The sequence below is a fragment of the Mesocricetus auratus genome, unplaced genomic scaffold (genome assembly GCF_017639785.1).
Source record: "Mesocricetus auratus isolate SY011 unplaced genomic scaffold, BCM_Maur_2.0 Super-Scaffold_100006, whole genome shotgun sequence".
Classification (NCBI taxonomy): Eukaryota; Metazoa; Chordata; class Mammalia; order Rodentia; family Cricetidae; genus Mesocricetus; species Mesocricetus auratus.
Genome location: NW_024429190.1, coordinates 107,004,725 through 107,026,853, shown reverse-complemented (window position 1 = coordinate 107,026,853; position 22,129 = coordinate 107,004,725). Strand labels below are relative to the sequence as shown.

Below are 22,129 nucleotides of genomic sequence, written 5' to 3'. Positions count from 1 at the left end.
GTAAGGCCTGGAGATGGTGTCAGAAGTCCTGATACTAGCCCTGCAGCTAGTAGTGAGCTTCTCTAAGTACTCACATTTGAAGCTGGATGGTCTGAAAGGTTTTTCAGTGCTCTTAACTGCTACAGTATTCTTCATCCTAAGTTTCCTATTCTTGATAACATTTCCTGTCCAAGGCAGCCTAATCTGGGTCAGAATTTTGATTCTATTTAAAAGTAGAATTCTCCTCCATTTGAGAGAATTAGCCTCAGGCATAGAAGAATAGCCATTTATCCAATATAAAGAAGGCAGTTTCTTATCCCTGAATACATAATCAACAAAAATGTAACCAGCATAATTAATAAGGGCAAATTTGGAAGGGATTTGGGGAAAGGATACAATGAAGAGATAAATGGGGAAAGTAGTGCATTATTTTTTAATAAGAATTTATGAAGATTAATTTTAAATAAAAAAGAGGAGCCAGATTGATGGCTGAGCAATTAAAAGCAAATAAAATCACTGTTTTTGTTTTTACATTCCCAGATCAGATATGCTAGCTAACCATTTGCTATAACTCCAGTCCCAGGTATCTCCTGCCTTCTTATGCCCTCTGTATCCCAAAATCTCTCTTTAGTAGTTAATATTCTGGGCTACCTTGCAGGTTTTTTTTTTACAAGAGAATCACTCTATTCACATAGTAAGTATAGTTGGCTATGCAAGCTACCTAGCCACTTTGTGTCCAGGAGGAAGAAGGGAAAAGCCTATGGAGGGCAGGAAGATAGCAGAGTCTGCTATTGAAGCCAAGGGCAAGTGCTATAGAAATGCAGACTTCTGCTGATCTAGAGTGGAATGCAGGATCAGGAACCATTGTGCTGTGTCTTTAAGTACACTATAACCCTATGGGAGGTGCTCTTATCACTCAGGCCTTACTAGCCAGTCAGGGCCCAACCTGCCAATGACTTCTGGCTTGACTTTGAAGCAAAACTGGCAACAGTTGTTTTGTGTACTGTGCTTTCAGCAAGGGCAAGCTGAAAAGCCACAACATGGTGAGCCAGAGGCTGCTGTCCCCAGATGGGGAGTGACAAAATGTGAGGTTCTGGAGCTGGTGTGGTGGGTATTTCCTGGAACTGGGAGAGAAGCTGCAGCCACACTCCCTGTCCTGTGAAGTGCCATGCAGTCCTTGAAATGTCCTGGACCCAGAGGCAGGCCTTTGAATAACTGTTCTGTGGACTGAGTCTGCTATGAGCATTAGCAGCAGGGAGCTGTGTGTAGAAACATCTTTTATTTTTTTTTGTAGACAGAGTTTCTCTATAGGTTTGGATACTGTCCTGGAACTCTCTTTAAAGACCAGGCTGGCCTCTAATTCACAGAGATCTGCCACCCTAGTGCTGAGATTAAAGTCCTGGGCCACCACTGCCCACCTAGAAACATCTTTGTAGTCAGCTTCAACATGCTTTTGGTGCACCCATGGAAACCAGGTCACTGAGCATGAAGAGGCCTAGTTTCATCAGTACTTTCTAGAGGTTAAGCATCTTGTATTTAACCTTTACCTGTAAGGTCCATTTTTGTGGAGGTTGTAAAAAAGGCATCTCATGTGTTGGGTAGCACTCACTTACTAAGTTGTGATGTAAAATTGGCAATACAAAGGATTTACAAATGCTTAGGGGATAATAAGAATCACAAAGAAGAATATAGCTGAGGGAAGACTTCATCTAAAACACCCAAAGATAAGTATATGTTAACCAGACCTGTTAGAGATTAGGATGCTAGGATACACAGTTATTTGTTCACCAGGATTGTCTAAATATTTGACTCCAAACCATTACAAAGGAGCCACTCCTGATTTACAACCAGCCTGTAGACCATCTCCATATTAAAGAACAGGCCTGTAACAAGCTGCTCAAGGAGGCATTACATGGTCACAAACAAAATTAAGACCTGGTGTGCCATAAAGTTCCAGTTTTTTTTAAAACATGTAGTTTTGCCACATAGGCAATAGGACACCAGGTGACAATTATTAGAAAATTAAAACACTATTGTGTTAAGGACTTTCCTGATCAAGCAAGCTTTCACTTAGTTCCTCAGTCAGGGGGGAGGAACATTCATGTGAGAGCTATTAACAGCCTGGGGCTAGGTCTTTTGAGCTTTCTCAGGGCCTGATGTATTGACAATGAAACAGAGAGCCTTGACTAAAACCAGGAATTTGCTTGGGAGAGCTAGAAATGGTCTGGGACCAGGGCCTTTGTGGAGGGCTTACTTCAGATCCTGAGAACTGAACTCTTCTCACCATATGCAACTGTGGTTATCATTCACAAGGCTACTGTGGGCTTAGTAATGACTTGAAATAAACTGTGTTTTTCTTGTGCTGCAGTTTTGAGTAGCCTCCTCCCTGAGTTTAACCCATTGTATGATAGTTTCTACTGACTTCATAGAAGTCACCTGTGGGGACACCAGACCTTGAGCAGCCTTCAGCCTGGAAGCAGGCATCTGTGTAATGTTTACTGAAAACAATTCAGTGCTTTAAAGCTCTTGATAGGGCTCAGATAAGGGCTTGCTCACTGAAATACCATGCCTTTGACACCCCCTACGGCTAGATGTCTCTTCCTGTTTCCCTGCTGTGTCTCCCCGATTCTGGGGCCTGAGATTAAACCACCAGCCAGGAGGGTGAGAAATCTGGAAAGAATGGTATGTAGATGGATGGCAGAAGTCCTTAAAAAGGGAAGCTCTTTTTTATTGGAGAGACTTCTCCTGAGAGCTCTCTCCTAAGCGACTGGGGTCTCCTCCTAAGCTGACTTGGGAAGCATAAAGTTTTCTTAAAGCAACCGACCGGTCTCTGTGTCATCTATCCCCACCACCTCGCTACATTCTCGGATGCAGGCCGCACAGCAGGTGCGACAGTCACCCATTTTCTTCCATTTTCCCCTTCTTCCTAAGAAGCTTCCTTGGCATGGGATATATCATGTGAAAGACCTCCCCATCCCAGGTTTTATCTTTTCTACCTTCTACATTTCCTATCTTTCTCATGCCCCTAAAACTTCAGCTCAGAATCTTGTCAGTGAAGAATGTACTTAAGAAACATTCCTGGGAATATTGTTGCAGAATAAGTTTCCCATCTGCCCAAGTAGCAAGACATGCTGTCTCCTGTCTCTATTTATATTGTTCAAAGTATAACCTGGAGTATGAAACTAAAAGACACTTAAGGATGACAGCATATGAAGTGCAACATGTGTCTAGGCCGCCTCCTCTTTGAGTATTAGCCAGAGATGGATGCATTTTATTGTTAAATGTGTTTTTAATCAACCTCTTAAGTATGTGAAATGATTTCTCCATAGTAAGGCATACTAACGCTAGAACCATTGCATTTCCATTCTGTTAGAAAAACTTTTCTGAGACAAGCTCTTTTATGTTTTCATAAATGGCCTTTGGTCTTTTGCTCTCCAGGACAAAATTCTTAAATAACTGTACCACCTTGGATTTAAAATTGTCCCTTTGAGTCATGCAGTGACAGGAAAAGGATTCCCATGGGGGAGCATTGCTTCTGCCTTCAGACCAAAATAGGAGGAATAGGTTATGCTGCAGGAGGATTCTGGGTAGGCAATCAGCTGTTTGAGTCACCATTATGAAAAGGGACCTGATTGTGGTAGTGGGAATGATTTTGTAATTTTCTAGCATGTTCTAATACATGTCATGTGAATACACACAGACCAGATCATGTGGGTGTACAGTTTGGGAAGGTTATCTTGAGCCAATGAATACTGAATTTACAGTTAGTTAACCATCCCATGAAGACATGCTCTATCCTGCTTGACACAGTTATGTCAGCTCAGAGGTTTGAGAAGTAGGTCATTGACTGTAACTATATGTCAGATTACAGAGCTCAGTAGCCAGCATATACATATAGGCAACATCAGTCTATCTCATATTAATGACTATAGTAATATTTTATTTGTAATCTAACAAGTAAGACTTGCCTGAAGATCAGAATGGAGAGCTAAGACACTAGTTAGCTACACACCTGGTTAAGTGCTAAGCCACTAGTTAGTCACACATCTAAGCCACTAGTTAGCCATAGAGGCAGGATATCAAGTACTCAAGGTCATCCTTGTCCAGGAAATGGTGGTGCATGGCTTTATATCCAGCACTTAGAAGACAGAGGCAAATAGATCTCTGTGAGTTGAAGGCAACTGTGGGATATGAGAGAGATAAATAGACAGAGAGAATAAGAATCAGTCTAAAAGAAAAACAACTCAATGTTTATCCCAGAACTTGGGATCACACTTCTTAAAGCCCACCACAGGATGTTGAAGATATGAGTGATATGGCTGGACAGAGAGAGGAATATAAGGTGGGATGTGAAAAGAGATCATTTGGTGAGAGGATTAAGTCTGAGCATTCATTCTGAGGATTCATAGAGACAGCAGTCAGTCTGAGGAAGCAGTGGTGAGGGCAGGATTGCCCCTTTGATCTGAGCATTGGTAGAGGTAAGAACTCTAGTGGCTGCTGCTCTGCTTCTGTGATCTTTCAGCTTTTACCCCCTGATAGCTGACTATAATATTGAAGAATATTGTGAAAATTCTAGAAGACATAGAAGGTAATTTTACTATAAACATTTTTACAAATTTGCCTCTGAAGAAATTTTAATGTGCCCTGGAAAGTTTAACAAAAAACAACATTGTAAATGATCACAGCTTAAAGTATATTAATGATTGTTAATTTCTCATGAAAACATGAACCTCAGTGTCATGTAGCTATTCTGTATTTGCAAGGACTTCTCATGAAAAAGAAAACAAGGAAGCAATGCTTTAACAGATACCACCATTTGAATCATAGCCCCATAAGAGCTATGCTGTAGAAATGTCAATCCATTTAGTTTCATACCACTGAGATTTTTAAATGGTATACACACTGAATAGAATATACATATATGTCCAAGACCTTCTAAGAAAAAAGATTGTATAGTACAGCTGGTATTACTCATACATTTGTGACTTTGCTAAGTATATTTAAAGGGTCAGTTTATGAGAATCAAGAAGGTTGTTGTGGAGAAACCTTAATCCCTATACCACATGCCTGTGAGGAAAAGAAAGTCAAACTGTGTAAATGCAATGTGGAAATCTTTAGTAAGAACAGTGGGGCATGGTGGTGCAGACCATTAATCCCAGCACTTGGGAGTCAGAGGCAGTTGGATCTCTGTGAGTTGGAGGCCAGCATGGTCTACCCAGTGAGTTCCAGGACCGTCTCTACACCAACACAGAGAAACTCTGTTTCGAAAACCCAAGAAAAGAATGTCATATGTCACTATAAATACAAGCCATGTGAGTTTGTATTTATATGAAAAGAAGCAATGTACCCCCCTTCTCTTTCTCAGAACAATTAGAAGATGTGAAATATATTTAGTAGCCCCACTTTGAGTAGATTTGTTAAATATGCTGCAAGTTGATGCTGTAACGATAAACAGCACACTTGTTGAAGGTATAGGCAACTGTTCATTGCAGGAACTACTCACAAGAGAAAATGAGCAACCCAGATGAGTCAAGTAGTTTTCTGCACCAGAAGCCAAAAAGAGGGCAAAAGGCTCTGCTGCTTGGTCTTTTATTCCTTCCTATGTACATGCCTCTAGCGATGCCCAAAAGTGGGCCTGGCTAGTGGCATAGTTCACTGCCCTGTCTCTAGTCATGCCCATATCTGTGTGCATCTCTAAAGCACCATGTGGCTAATGGTAGAGTCCTAAGTTTCCCCCTACAATTCCCCTTTTAGTCTAAAAAGAGATATTTAAACTTAAAACAAAACTAACTTGTGTCAATGAACAAAATGTCTCAAACATCTATCCCATCTAAACCTAAGCTTATCTGAAAGAAACACCCAAGTCTGAATACCTCCTTCCAATCCCAACTCTAAAATAACTGAAAACTAACACTAACAGATGTAAACTATCATATCAATAGTAGGGAGAGGGGGCGTGGAATTCTCAAAACTACTTCCTGCTGAGATGGGATAATGACAATCTCATGGGGACATGTGAGAAGAAAAATGTTAGTGTAATAAAATCTTAAGTAGATTAGACAGTCTCTGTTAGACAGGAGATGCTTGATTAAAGTTCTATTGTTGATTGAAGCTCTCATTTGAAGCTCTAGCCAGATTGTAGAAGGTACACTGTATCAGTTCCTTGGTCTGGAGATGTGTGGAGTGATGTAGTTCCAAGCTGGTTTCAGGATGGTGCTTATCAGCTGGAGTTGATGATATGGGGCAGTTCAGATGCATCCAGTCAAATCAGGTGGAGTCGATGAAGTAGAGCCCCATTCTCTTTCAGAAGCAGTTGAAGATTGCTGTCAGGAAATCCCTTGTTCTCTGGAAAACTCAAACATTAATGTTAACAAAGAAATTTTCAGCTTTTACACATATGCATACTGGGAAAAGTGACAATAGGAAAGATGGTAAACATGAAGGAGATTAGACTTTTCAGAAAAGAAATCCACAGATAGTAGTCCCTAATTTTATTTTCTTCTGTCTTATATCAATGGCTCTTTGATATAATATAGAAATTCTGAATTTTATTTAAACAATACGCTTAAATCTAGAGTAGGAGAGCCAATCTAACTCCAAAGCCAGCTTCAGTTAAATAAATGGGGACTAAAGCATATTAAGAAACAAAGAGAAATGGGTATTATGAAAAAAACAATATAGAGAGATTTAGACTTTAATACCACACAGTGAGTTATTGTTTGTTTGATGGTCCTCAGGGTAGCTATTCATTCTTCTTCAGGAATCCATACGTCCAGTATTTTTATTTGAGTTTTCCTGTGAAGACAAAAAACAAAACACTTCTCTTTCCTTTTATGAGGTCACTTTATCCATGGCAGAATATGACTTTGTAGAAGAGCTGTTATCTTTCCTCCTCCTGAGATGTCTTCTGTTCCGATCGAATCTTGATTAATTTTGATGGAACCCAAAGTTTTTCTTCTCCTGTGGAAACAAAGATAAAACCCCTTCCCCAATGGAACACATATCCTGGTTTCCAGACTGAGGTCATAACATCCTTAAAATATACCAGTTGGTTCAGTTCAGAAGTCTTCTCTGTAGTCCAGCGTCTTTCTGCTGCAGTTTGTCCTTTTTCATTAGCATTAAGAAAATTCAATGTTAGTAAAGCATTATGTAACCTTTGTTTGGAGGGGTCTTTGTTCCCCCTGGCTGTTTATGAAGCATTTTTTTAAGGTTTGGTTAGATCTTTCAACCACTGCTTGTCCTGTGGGATTATAAGGTATACCAGTTACAAGTTTTATATTATATTTGAAAAACTGTTCCAATTTACTAGACATATGCTGGAGCATTGTCAGTTTTTATTTGTGCAGGTATACCCATAACAGCCATCACCTCTAAGAGGTGTGTAATAACAGAATCAGCCTTTTTAGAGCTGAGGGCAGTAGCCCATTGGAAGCCTGAGAACGTGTCTATGGTATAGTGTACATATTTCAAACTGCCAAATTCTGGGAAGTGAAAAACATCCACTTGCCAAATTTCATTTCTGCGAATAACTTTGGGATTATTAACTGCTGGTAATGGAGTTTGGTTATAGAATGAGCAAGTGGGGCAATTTTTTACTATTTCCTTGGCTTGTTGCCAGGTGATAGGAAAGTCCTTCTTTATACCTTTGCTGTTAACATGGTGTTTCTTATGAAATTCCGAAGCTTCCAATGCACTTCCTATTAATGAACTATCAATTTCATCATTGCCTTGTGCCAGAGGACCTGACAGACCCATATGGGATCTGATGTGTGATATATATATATATATATATATATATATATATATATGAGTCCTGTTTCTGATGATTTCCTGTAATTGTAAAAAACAATGAGGTTAATTCTGTGCCATCAGGAACAAATTCTGCAGTCTCAATGTACAAGACAACTCTCTCTGCATACTGAGAATCCATGACTATGACTATTGAGAGGCTCTGTAAAGTCTTTAAGTACCATGAGAATGGCATATGACTCTGCCTTTTGTACAGAGTTGTAAGGGCTTTGAACTACTTTACTTATATTTCCTGATTTATACTCTGCCTTACTTGATTTGTTTGCATCTGTGTAGAAGGTAAGAACTCCAGAAATAGGTGTTTGTCTCATGATACACAGAAGAATCCAAATTGTTTTCTTTATGAATTTGATTCTCTCTGTTTTGGGATAGTTGCTACTAATAGTTCCCAAAAAGTCACTGCAAGCTATTTGCCAATACTCATTATCCTTCCATAAGGAAGAAATTTCCTCATTAGTTAAAGGTACAATAATTTCAGCTAGGTCTCTTCCAGGCAGTTGATGAAGCCTTAACTTACCTTTTAATATCAAATCTGAGATCTTTTCTATACATGTTTTCAGTTTTTTATTTTGTTTATGTGGCAGAAATACCCATTCTAGCATGATGTCTTCCATCCCATTTAAATGAAAACAAAGGTTTATAAACAAGATGGGAATTAGGACGTTGCTCATTCCAAACTACTTCGTGCTGGAAGGGGGCGCTGTTCATACCATGGGGATCATGACAAAACTCAGAAACCTGTGTAAGTCCTTATTTTCAGGGTCTGTGAAGCTCCATCATCTTAGCTGTCTCAATTATTGGAACACCTGGCCCACTGCTTCCAGGGGGCTTGGTTTATCAAACCACAGAAGCCTGGAAGGAATCCTCAGCTTTTCATTTTCTGTAGAAACATAAATGAAAACTCCTTTCCCAAGTAACATATCCTTATACTTAAATTTTGAAGTCAATGCATTTTCAAAAGATAGAAGTTGGATTAATTCAGCAGCATTTACAATCAAGTGTACTTTAGCAGTTGTTCCTTCCTGAGCAATTAAAAAACTGAAAAACACAATAGCATACAGTATCCAGACTCTCTGTGTATTTTCCATCTTTATGTGACTTATTTATTTATCTATTATTACTCTATTTCTTTTACTTTTATTTATTTTTCTTTGAGACAGGGTTTCTCTTTGGAAATCCGCCTGCCTCTGCCTCTGCAGCAAATCCTACCGGCATGTGCCACCACAGCCGGGCCGTTTCTTTTTTCTCTCAATCTTATGTATATTTTTAAACACACTGTAAACCTTTAGAGGTTTTTCTTCATCCAAGTCTGACTTTACTGTAAATCTTTATGTTTTTCTGTCCATGTGTCTTATCTGTTAAAACTGCAGCTGTTTAAACTGCCGTTTTTCCAAGATGGTGGGCATAAGCATGATTCCAGCTTACTGTCTCAGTCTGACATCCAGCATAAGCTCAGAGATGTGGTCACTGCCACTTCCAGCTGTACATATAACTTTTCAATTGTTAGCGGAGTCTCTTAAAAGAACCTTGATGGTTTTTTTTTTTTTCTTTTTATGCTGAGTCAGGAAGACTCCCGTAAGCGAGCTGCATGAATCTTGGCTTGTCGCTAGCAAAACAGAGCCCATCTGAGAAAATTCTGCTACCAAAAATCTATGCTTCTCTCCGTTCTTCTGTTTCTAAAATTCCTTTAAAGGTTTTGTCATTCTACATGGAAACTCATGATCCCACTCCTGAGTTGTAAAGAGAAGCTTTTCCTTGCTAGCCGCTTTGCCTCGTTGTAGTCCCCAAATAACACACAAGACGCTGTATTAATTATGAAGCTGTTGGCCTTGCTTGTTTCTTACTGGCTAGCTCTGACTTAAGTAATTACCCCATAATTGTTAATCTAAGTATTTCTCTTACCGGAGAATAGTTCCCTCAACATTGTGCCCTTTGAGGTTCTTCCAGAACAGCTGATTAAGCTCTGTGAACAGCTTTCTATGACTTCTGCCATCTACGTTCTGATGTCTTCAACATTTTTTCAAAAAAGTCAATATTCCCTGGTCCTTTGCAGCAACAAAATCATTTTTGAGGTACCATTTGTGTGTGTGTGTGTGTGTGTGTGTGTGTGTGTGTATGTGTGTGTGTGTGTGTGTGTGTGTGTGTGCCAACTTTCTTCTGATGCTGTGATTAAATTTTCTAACCAAAAGTAAGTCAGGTAGTGAACACGCTTATTTGGTTGTTACCCCTAGGTCACAGTCCCTCCTTATGAGAACTTAGGATAGATACTCAAGCTAATAAATGAAGGCAAAACATGTGGAACCATTGTTTCCTGACTTTCTCTCTTGCTTTGTCATTGTCTTGTTCTCAGTTAGCTTTCCTATCCAGCCCAGATCCACTTGCTCAGAGATATTGCCAACTCAGTGGAAGAACCTTCCCACATCAATCAAAACCAATACAATCTCTCTCTGACACAGCAACCAGATACACTGATCTAGGCACACCTTCAGTTGATACTCCCTCAGAGGACTCTAGGCTATATCACAATGATAGCTGAAACTAATTAGGAAAAAGAGACAATAATATATGAAAAGGTTTTAAATATCCAAAGTCACTGTATTAATCATATCAATCACTCAAGAAGCAAAAACACAAACATAGAGGTAGCAACAACTGGAAAACACAGATATGCCAGGAAATGGGAAGAGGCAAGTGTCTAAGTTCAAGAAGAGAAAATTAAAACTGTCTCTCCACAGAAACTTCCCAAACCAACAAACACTCAAGGAACTCATAAGAAATTTACTGAATACAGAACTTCTAGACACAGACTGTCAGTGTTCCAATCTGTCTTCCCACCACACAACAAAAGCAGCGCCTGTGTGTGCACACTGGACAGTGATGTTACAAACATATCCTCCCATGCCTGGGCTATAGAGTCTTCCCCTCCCCAGGAAAACTATGCACAAGGAGGCTCAGAGAGCAAGAAACACTGTCCAGGACACCACATGGATGAACCAAACCACAGTCTGGCTCATGGTCCATATAAATATCAGCATAAATGACAGCTCAATAGACCTGCTCTGAACACTCCACACTCACCATGGCAAGGTTCATGGTCTTCCTTACAGCTCCCTACAGCAGAAGCAGAGGAGAATCCTGTAAAGAACCTGCAAGCAACTTGTCACCAGTACTCCAGATTGTTAACCCTCCCCAGGATCCCTTATTGGCTAGGGCAACCCAGCTGGGCCTCAGAATAATAGTAACAGCTCCCCTACTGGGTGATCAGAGATCAAATGACTCTGACAGTACAGTCCTTCCAGATCTGCCCTTCCAGCCCAGCTGACAAGGCCCTAGCCTAGATAGTTTGCACTCTCCTAGAGAACTTCCTGTTCCTCATCCAAAGCACAGGGTCCTTTGTGTGCACACTCCATCACACACTCAATGTCCAGTGCAGCCAACCCATTGCTTCACAGCTGGGAAATCCTGAAGACATGTGACACATTCCCACAGTAACTGTTGTTTAAAAACAAACAAAAAGAGGCCATGAATTAGGAAACAATGAGGGGTCACTATAAGGCTTGGAGGCAGGAAAGAGAATGTGGATATGATGTATCTATATTCTCAAAAAGTATTGAAAAGCTGAAACAGTGCGCCAGAGACTAGGGATTTGTATTAAAGCACATCAAAGATTTCTCACGCCTTTTCTCTAAGGATGAACATCTTAAACCAGAAAAAATAACAGTCCTATTAGGAAGGACCACATCATTTTACCCAGATCTTCTATTTTGGTTGAATTACTGTAACTACAGCAATTTGGATTCATGATGAGGTCAGACCTTTACACAGATTCTTGATTGTCCTAGTCTGTGAACCCCAAGAAATGGTCAATAAGGCATTTATGGATCATCTAAAATTAACTATATAATTCCACATTGATAATCTCAACTACTGTAAAGCAGGAAAGCTCTCTCCCTCCTTCTTGACCCTCCCTTTCTGCAGTGTGACTCCACCAGTTTCATAGTTGGTTAAGAAACTCAATTCTTGCCCAGGTCCCTCTACATTTACAGGTTTCCAATGAAAGCCAGAGAATTGGAGGTTAATCCTTAACTGATGTATTTTTTCATTTACTGACCAGTCAAGGCCCAGACTGGAAAGAGTTGGAGGACTGTCTTCACAACAATGGGCAGCAGAGGCAGCATTAGGTGTTCAAGACGATTCTCAATTACATGGCATGAGGCAAGCCTGAACTACAATAGACATTTCTCTACACAGAAATCAATAATCAACCTTATTTGAGAGGAAAGAAATGAAACTACTTATGCCCTAGAAACATTGGAGAATAGAAACAGAGCAGCAATGTACTTAAAGAAAATATTTTAAAATAATACCAATGAGTGATTTTTTAAAAGATGAAATAATGTATTTTAAAATAAAAACAAACTTAGCTATATTGACTTTGGAAAAGTGTAGGTCCTTCCCTAGTTGCAGGAATGTCATTAATAAGAGATAGATTGACACTGACCATATGCATATGTTGGCTTCTGAGCTCTGTAAACTGACACCAGAGTCATGGCCTGTTTCTCTGAGCTGACATAACTGTGTCAAGCAGGATTGAACATATCTGTATAGGAGAGTTGTCTAATTGCAAGTTCATTAGTAACTGGCTCAAGATAATCTCCCAAACTGTACACCAACACAATCTGATCTGTTATCATTCATGTGATATGAATTTAAAAATTCTGGAAAATTACAAAATCACCCCCCCTTCCCCCAATCAGGTCCTTTTTCATAATGGTGACTACAGCAGCTGATTGCCTACCATATTTCCCATGCTGTGTACACAATAAATGATTCCTCCTATTTTGGTCTGAAGGAAAATTTTAAATCTATGAAGTGGTACAGCCATTTAATTTATGGATTTTGAAGGTCTAATATAGAGAACAGCAAGGACATTTCCCTGGAGAACAACAAACTGGAATGAAAGCCACCAGAGTCAACATAAGAGAGCTTGTCTCAGAAACATTTTTCAAAGAAGATGGAAAAGCAGCTATTTTAGAATTAATATGCCTTCCCTGGAATAAATCACTTCACACACTTAAAAGATTAGTAAAGAATAATCTCTTTAAAGATAGTATGCATCCATCTCTGACTAATGCTTAAAAAGGACTCAACTTAGACAGAATTTGCATTCTACAAATGCCATCATCCTTAACTGTCTTTTAGGTTCATGCTCCAGGTTACACTTTGAACAAATTAAATAGAGACTAGTAACTTGCAAGTCTAGCCCCTTAGGCAGATGGGAGAGTTACAGAGTTTGGCAGCCTGCTTTCCATGGATGCACCAAAAGAATGTTGAAGTTGACTAGAAAGATGTTTCTGCACAAAGCTACCTGCTCCCAGTGCTCTGAGCAGATTCAGCCCACAGACCAAAGTTACTCAGAGGCCTGCCCCTATGTCTGGGGAGTTTCAAGGGCCACAAGGGACCTTACAGGCTAGGAAATCTGGCTGCAGGTTTCCAGTCATATCTAGGTAGGACCCACCACATCAGCTCCCAGACCTCCCCATCTGCTCCTCCCCATCCAGGAACAGCAGCTGCTCCTAGTGCTCTGAGCACATTGAGCCCACAAGCAAAATTATTCAGAGTCCTGCCGTGGGACCAGGGAGTTGGACAGACCACGCAGGAACTCACAGGACAGGGAATCCGGCTGCCAGTTCTCACCAAGATTGGGGAGGACCCATGACCCTAGCTCCTTACCATCTGCTCCTCCCCATCTGGGGACATCAGACCCCTGTTCACCATGTCGTGGTTTCCCAGATTGCCCAAGCTCTCTGCTCGGTTCCCTGAAGCATAACACACAAAACCGCTGGTGCCAGCTCCTCTCTCTACAAAGCTGGTCCTGAAGGGCCCTGCACTACTTCTGACTGGCAGGTCATCTGGAGGTCCTGATTGGCTAGTGAAGCCTGAGTGACAAAAGCACCTCTCTTAGGGTTATAGTGTGCTTAAAGACACAGCACAATGTTTCCTGGCCATGCATTTCTCCAGACACAGACCTTTGCCAGATCTGCAGAAATATGCATTTCAGTAGCACTTGCCCCTGAATCCAGTAGCTGACCCTGCTGTCTTCCTGCACTCCTACAGGCACCTCCCCTTCTTCCTCCTGGACATAATGTGAATTGCACACCCCACTACACTATGTAGGGTGGAGTGATTGCTGTCACATGGATGGATGGAAAACCAGGATATTAAAACTTAAAGACAGCTTTTAGGACACAAAAGATATTTTTTCTGTGACTTCATGCTGAGGTCAGGTAAACTGCATGTTATTTTCAAGCTGGTAGCCACAGGGACTTCAGACAACCTTGAGAGAAAAGCAGGAACCAGATCGAGAACAAGATGACAGGTCCCCCCAGAAGGCTGGGTGATAGTTCCATTGCTTTAGAATTTTATTCTTGAAATTATTTTCTTTTCACAGTAAACAAATAGCTTAAGTATTTTATTTGTTTGAAAGTAAACTAGTTAACACTGTTATGCCCACGTGGCTAAGACCCCCAGAGACCACCAAGGAGGAAGACTTACGAAACTGCAGTTGCAAGGCTTTATTGTTGAATCCTACCAGTGTGAACTCTGTCCAGCAGCCTCAGAGGGAGTGACCACCCAGTTCATTAAAGAACTTTTAAAGACAAAAGTCACAGGATTATATCAGTAGGTAGGGAGAGGCATGGGTTGGATCCTGATTGGTCGACATTTGGGGAACTAGGGGAATTTCTCAGAGCCCCTAAGACTTTGCTTCGGCTTGTGAATATTGCTCTGATACAAGTGTGAAGTAAAATGTATACTCAAAACCAACTTGCTGAGTCTGTCATCATTCCTCCCAGGCTAAACCCAGTTAAGTGCTCATGACACCTCCTATGCTTATTTCATGTCCCCTCAGGTGCTCCAATGTCCATCCACAACTACTTTGGTGCCCCCCTGGCTGCTTCGGTGTGAAGGGACCAGACCCTCACCCAGTACCCAGCTTTAGCAGCATGACAGGCTACAGAAAAAAAGGCTCCTGTCTTCTCAACATGTGCTGAACTTCCAACCTTTCCTGGTCTTGCCCTTCACTAGGAAGACAGATACCCTCCAAGTGGCAAGGAACCAATCAGAAGTTAAATGGCAGACTCTGGATGTGCTTTAGAAGCTCTGGATGTGCTTTACAGCAACAGTGACAGGCAAAGCATAGCAACTGCTCTGGGAGGGCCCCAGAAGTAAACCAATCCTGAGGCTTTTGTGACCCCCCCAGACACTTCCCTTGCTCTGTCCCAATAAATTCCCTGCCCCTAGGTCCTTCTTGCTCCATCTGCTGTGTCTGATGAACTGAGGAACTGAGTTAACACAGTTAAATTACTAAACACTCTTTGCTTTTTCATTGGAATGGGTCTCTTGGTGATTTGGGGCTTCAGAATGTGGGTACAACAGCTGTTCCCCCTCCACTGCCACCGTGTACCCCAGCTGCCTAGTGTCCTGTGTTGTGTGAGTTGGTTGAAGAAAGAGGTCACTCCAAGGGTGAAATCATTAGACCTGGGTGGAAGCAGGAAAGTTCATCCTCTGATGGGCTGAAATTCCAGCAGCAGTATAAAAGCATATTTATTGAATGTTACCCAAACTTTTTTTTTGACTAACAAGTTTGTCATACCAAAGCTCCTGACCAAATCTGTGTGTTTTTCTAAAGCACCATGCCCCTGCAACTTTAGCCCTTATGATGTATCATTAGTAGTACCCAATAATCCAACAGCTTGAGATATGCCAGAAGTATCTGTGACCAAATGCAGTGCAAAGGCTGTAAACATGCTCCGGAAAAACAACTCTATAAATCACAGAAAACAATCACTGATTCCCAGTAAGATTTCTGTTAAGGTGAAAGTTCATTTACAAAACAACTGTTCTGTTTCAAAGTTTACCCTTGATACAGTTACTCTGCTACCCCGTCCCAAGGTTACCTTAATGTCCTTCAAGCTGCCCCAATTTCACTCCCCTGGCTGCCTCAGTGCCCCCCACCCCAACCCTTGCCTCTATACTACCCAGCTGCATCAGTTTTCCCCCATGCTTCATTGGTGTCATGTCCCCCCTGCCTAACTGTTCTCCCCCCATACTGCTATAGCGATCCCCTGCTGCATTAATGTATTAACAATGAGTGCCTCAGTGAACCTCATGTCACTTTGGTGTGTCTTCCTTCATGTCCTCAAGGCTGACTAAATGTCCCTTGGCTGCCTTGGGATCCCCAAAGCTGCCTTGCCCACACAACTCCCTCATGTTTCTCCCAGCTGCCTCAGTTTACCTGTGGCTGAGTCAGTGCCAATCAGCAACCCCGATGCTCCATTGGCTACCTCAGTGACTCTTCCAGCTGCCTTGGTGTCCTCCCTAATTTATGCATTTTCCCCCAGGCTGCCTCAACATGCTCCAGTCCCTGCACAGCACCTTAGTGGACCCCAGGCTAGCTTGACATTCCTCTCAAGTCCCTCAGTGTCCTGCAGGTTACCTCAGAGTCCCTGCAGCTTTCTCAGTGTCCCCATCCTGGGTGGCTCCATGTTCCCCCAGCTGCCAGTGTTCCACAAAGGATGCCTCAGAGCCCCTGCCCCTCCTGCTTGTTGCATGAAAAATAAAAGGCCCTGTGACTGATATTGGGGTTCAAACTTCAAGCTGAAAATCAGAAAAACAAAGTAGCAGACCACTAGCTCTTTCCACTACCTCAGGCTGAATTGGGCTGATCATGCTGTCTCTCCTGAACATGGCTGTAGAATCCTGAGACTGAATGTCTTCCTATCCTCAATGTGACTGGAGAATGAAAGCCAAGCTACCTCGGGTATACCACCATGCTGCTTTGATTTTGCCTTTCCAGTTACCTCAATGCCACACTATCTTGCCTGCCACAGCTGGGAAAGAGCTGGGTGCAGGGGACTTGGGGAGGTGGTAGGTACTGTAGGGTGTCAGTATCAAGGTCTCAAGGTCTCAAGGGACCTACCTGACCAGTCCCCAAAACAAGGCTACTCCTGGCTTAGCAGATAGACTCAATCACGAGTCAGGAGATCCTCGAACTCAGGATCACACCAGTTGTTCACAGACCAACACACTAACCCAATCACAGCTCCTGTGCTAGCACTAAGGAGGTGGTCAGATCATTAAGAGGTCAGTGGACCTGCTCATTATTGACAAGGGGTGCACACACAGTGACTGGCAGAAAAGTTTATGAATAGTAGTTGTCCACTCTATGTCATGGCATCATCAGACTAGCCCTTACAGATCACAAGGTCCACAGTGACTGGCTAGTCAGTTTGCAAATAGTAGATGGTCCACTCCTTTTGTAAGTAGTTCAGCCTAGTCTTGAGTCAGCATATGAATGACTGTGCAATGAGTGTCCCAAGAAAAGCCTGTGTATTTGAGAGGCTTGCAAGTTCTTTTTTTTTTTTTTTTTTTTTTTTTTTTTTTTGGCGTTTCCGAGACAGGGTTTCTCTGTGGCTTTGGAGGCTGTCCTAGAACTAGTTCTTGTAGACCAGGATGGTCTGACACTCACAGAGATCCACCTGCTTCTGCCTCCCTAGTGCTGGGATTAAAGGCGTGTGCCACCACTGCCCAGCAGCAAGTTCTTTTTTCTTTTGTTATGCTGTTGATTCTTTTGGTGGTCTTTGGGTTTCATCTGTAATTTTCCCTGGAAATTCTGTTCTTTACTCTAAGATTCAGCAGGGGGCTAATGCTTCTCAAATTTCTTATCTGGAAGTACTAACTGCAACACCAAATCCAGGACACTTTTTTGACTTAATAGAGGTAGTTAAAAATTAATGGATGGGCTTTCATAATTGTTCTAAAGAAAAGGTAGATAGCACCACCTTGTGGAGAAAAGGAATCATGGACCAGTTAGTGGTTAGGAAGCAGGAGGAAACAACACTGGTAACATTAACCATGTCTCAGTGCTCAGAAGATTATGGTGATGCATACATAGAAAAGGGAAAAAGTATCAGGGATTCACATAGTGACAACTGTTGAGAGTAAGTTCCCTGGATACTGAGCATATACAATCAATAGTAGGATCTGGACAGTCACCCAAAGTTCTTTTGTGATGTTGGGGTATCCATCTTCAGCCCATAGGCCAGTGTGTCTGGCAGACTTCTCAGCAAAGCAGGAAATTTTAAACTATCTGCCTGCATTGACAGTTTGTCAGTCATTTTCCTGTGTCATGCAGAATGCCTAGCAGACTCTTCCATGAAGCAGGAACCCTTTAGGACTATCACATCAAGTTCAGCAGTCACTTTCCTGTGGGTCCTGCATGTCCAGTTTATCAAACAGTAAAGGCAAGAGCAGTTTCTTGCCCAAATGACTAATCTTGCCATGTTGAAAGCAAACTCCATAATGAGTTTCTTTGATGTCCATCTTCCTCTCAGAAATAATTGGTGTGCCAGGAGTAGTTGTGTCTCACTATCATGAAAAACCCTAAACCATTTAAATGCCATATATTCTGTAGGTCTTTGAAAGGTTTGAAGAATATCTTTCCATCTTAAATACATCTCGGTATAACTAGAAAACCTAACTAACCTATTATAGGTGACTATGTGACTATATATAATGTGTATTTAATTATGCATTACATTTTAAAAGATCAGTATAAACACAATACTTAAACAAGAGGAGAAATATACATATCACAAAATTGACCTTAAATTTTTATCAACAAATGAAAATCCATACCAATAAAAAGAACTCATTTCTGTACCATAATCTCCCTTTTACCTCTAAAAAGAGATTGGTTGTGACCATTAGTCATTTATAACCAACCCCATTTAAGTGAAAACAAAAATTTATAAACAATATTTGGGAAATTGGGAGTTGTTCATTCCAAACTGCTTCCTGCTGGTTGGGGTTGCTGTCTGTACCATGGGGATCAGGACAAAAAACAGAAACCTGGCCAGGTCCTTGCTATTTGTCATCTGCACAGCTGCATTGTCCCAGCTGTTTCAGATACTAGACTGCCTGGGACACTGCTTCAGGGGGTCTTGCTTCATCAAACCATACTAGTCTGGAAGGAAACCACAGCACCTCATTTTCTGTGGAAACAAAAGCATAAATTCTTTTCCCAAGTAAACTGCCCTTATATTTAAATTTAGAAGTCAAAGCATTTTCAAAATATATGAGTTGGATTAAATCAGCAGGATTGATAATTAAATGCCATTTAGCAGTTGTTGCTCCTTCCACAGCAATTAAACAATTCAAAGACATCACAATAGCATACAGTATCCAGACTTTCTGTGTATTTTCCATCTTTATGTGGCTTTCTTATTACTCTATTTCTTTTACTTTCATTTATTTATTTTTTTTCTCTTAGATGGGATTTCTCGGTGGAAATCAGCTTGCCTCTGCCTCTGGAGTGCTGGAATTAAAGGCGTGTGCCATCACACCCAGTTACTCTCTTATTTTATTACCACTATCTTGTTTCTTTTTCTCTCCAAAACCTAAGCATATTTTTTTTGGTTTTATGAGACAGGGTTTCTCTGTATTGTTTTGGAGGCTGTCGGTCCAGCCTGGCCTCGAATTCACAGAGATCCGCCTGCCTAAGCATATTTTTAAACACACTATAAATCTTTTAGAGGTTTTACTTCATCTGAATCTGACTTTACTGTAAGTTTTTATGGTTTTTTGCTCATGTATTTTTTATCTGCTAAACAACATTGCTAAAATTAATGCTGAGGCTGCTTTAACTGCTGCCTTTAAAAGATGGCAGATGTAAGTTTGCTGCCAGCACTGGCCGTGCAAGTCCCTGCTTGTCTCTAGCAAAACAGAGCCCACCTGAGAAAATGTTGTTACCAAGAAGACATGCTTCTCTCTGTTCTTCTGTTTTTTTTTTATCCTGTTTTAAGCTTTTGTTAAGTGGAAATTTGTGCTTCACTTTGAGAGTGCCAACCAGCTTGTAATTTTATTGCAAATTCTAAACTATTAAACATTTGTTATCCCAATACAAAGAAGACACAAGAACTATTTTTCTATTTTTATGTATTTGAAAAGATCCCATGTTAATATTACCAAACACATTATGTTTTAAATTGATTGTAAAGAATATGTGATATTTCATTAGAAAAATATGCAACATGATATTGGAATTGAGATGACTTCTCAGAGGACAAAGCATCACTTTTCTTGGGGATCTGGCCACGAGTAGGTTGCCCATGATCCAGGGTATGGCTCCACACCCATGCACTAATTGGTCAGCACTAATTGGTCAACACCAATTGTACTCAGGGGGTTGTTACTACTAAGTAGACATAAAGTCAGGAAGGATACAGGTTGGAGATTCTTGGGGAATTTGGAGAGAGGTTGTGGGGGATAAATAAGATTTAAAAAATACATTGAAACTATGTGCAAAAAATTTCAAAGAATAAATGACAAAATAAAAAAATGTTTTAACCAGGAGGAACATAATCTAACTGTTAGATAATTTTGTTTTTTATACTAACAATAATCTAGAACATAAAATCCTTCTTGCCAATTGCCTAATGCCCCCTTTAAAACAGCCAGTACAAAAATGCATGCCACGGAAAATGCCAGCTCATTTGTCTCTTTTTCACTACAAGCAGTCTTTATCAGAACTGGAATTTCGCGTAGTAAGTGAACCAGTGTATTGATGACACATAGTGGCAACTGTAAAGTAAGTGTGGCTTCTAAGATCACATAGGCAATTCCACAGAGTCACAGGATGCACACTAACAGAATACATACATATTGATTCATGATCAGGGAGTAGTACAGAGGTCCGCAAATGGCCACATAGCAATCAAAAGACATAATGGCGAGAAGAAGACACTCTGTGCCCTCTCATTGTACTAAATAAATAAAGTTGAAGTGCACATCCTACATAGTTGTTGGTCTTTCAGGAGCTTCCCAGGTTAAACAGCATCTGAGGCACTATACTGGTGGTGTAGCACACGTCCAGAAAGGAAAGGTTGTTAAGAAAGAAATACATGGGGCTGTGGAGATGGTGATGGGAGATGCCATTCTGTAAATCTGTCTCTTATTGAATAAAGCACTGTTGGCTGATAGGGAAGTAAGATAGGTGGGACTAGGAGTTGAGCAGGATTCTGGGAAGGAGAAACACAGAGAGTCATCATGAAGCTGCCATAGGGGTAAGAAGCCTGGACCCTTTTCTCCGGTAAAAGAAATACTTAGATTAACAATTATGGAGTAAATACTTAAGTCAGAGCTAGCCAGTAAGAAACAAGCAAGGCCAACAGCTTCATAATTAATACAGCATCCTGAGTGTTATTTGGGTACTACAACGCGGAAGAGCCCAGGTGACTGGTGGGGAAAAACTAAAGTGGCTGGCAAGGAAAAGGCTTCACTCTACAGGATTCTAATATGGACACCAGGATGATGGCAATGTTCCCCATCATGTCTAGGGGATATGTTTCCAGAAGAATAATGAAGACAGGGAGTTCCAGCCAAGGATGACTGACAAAGCCTAGAAAAATGAACTCTTCTGGATGGGTCGCATTAATGACTACCATTCTCTTCAGTTTGTTTCACCTGTAATAACAAAGTGGCAGAGAGAGGAGTGGAGGGAAAATAGAGATAGTTTTGAGAAATGACAAGGTACAACACATTATTTTGTATCTTGTACTGTTTTTCCAGTGATAAAAACCAGATAAACAGGTTATCATAATTTCGGAGGGGTAAAGAAGATAAAGAATCTTGACCAGGTGATCCATTTCCTTTTATGACATGAAATTACAAAATAAGTTACAGTTAATATGATCTTCCTCTGAGCTAGGAAGCAAGGAGAGATATATATGGTCCCCTGGAAAAGGGGAAAGGGAGAAGAACTCCTAAGAAAATTGGGAGCATGGCAGAAAGGGTGAGGGAGTTAGGAGAAAGAGAAGGGGAGAAAAGGAGGGGAGAAAAGGACATGAGGGAGCAGGAAGATTGAATGGAGGGGGAGAAACTAGAGGGGAGAAAGAAAAAAGATACCATAATAGATGGAGCCAGTAAAAGTTTAAAGAGAAATCTAGCACTAAGGAGATATCCAGAGATCAATAAGGATGACCCAAACTAAGAATCTAAGCAATAGTCTTAGAGAGGCTACCTTAAATGTCCTTCTCCTACAATGAGATTGATGACTACCTTATATGCTATCCTAGAGCCTTCATCCAGTAGCTGATGGAAGTAGAAGCAGACACCCACAGCTAAACACTGAACTGAACAACCTGGAATCCAGTTGCAGAGAGGGAGGAGTGATGAGCAAAGGGGTCAAGACTAGGCTGGAGAAACCCACAGAAACAGATTACCTGAATAACAGGGAGCTCACAGATCCCAGATTGAGAGCTGGGAAGCCAGCATTGGACTG

General features: G+C 41.1%; 1 long non-coding RNA gene across 1 annotated transcript; it reads right to left on the bottom strand.

Annotated features, from left to right (window-relative positions):
- Positions 1-6,782: 6,782 nt before the first annotated feature.
- Positions 6,783-13,634, bottom strand: LOC121140980. Its single transcript, XR_005877959.1, has 2 exons — positions 13,522-13,634; positions 6,783-6,939 (listed from the first exon to the last, which is right to left on the bottom strand). It is a non-coding gene; the product is annotated as an uncharacterized LOC121140980 (long non-coding RNA).
- Between the last annotated feature and the right edge of the window lie 8,495 nt (positions 13,635-22,129).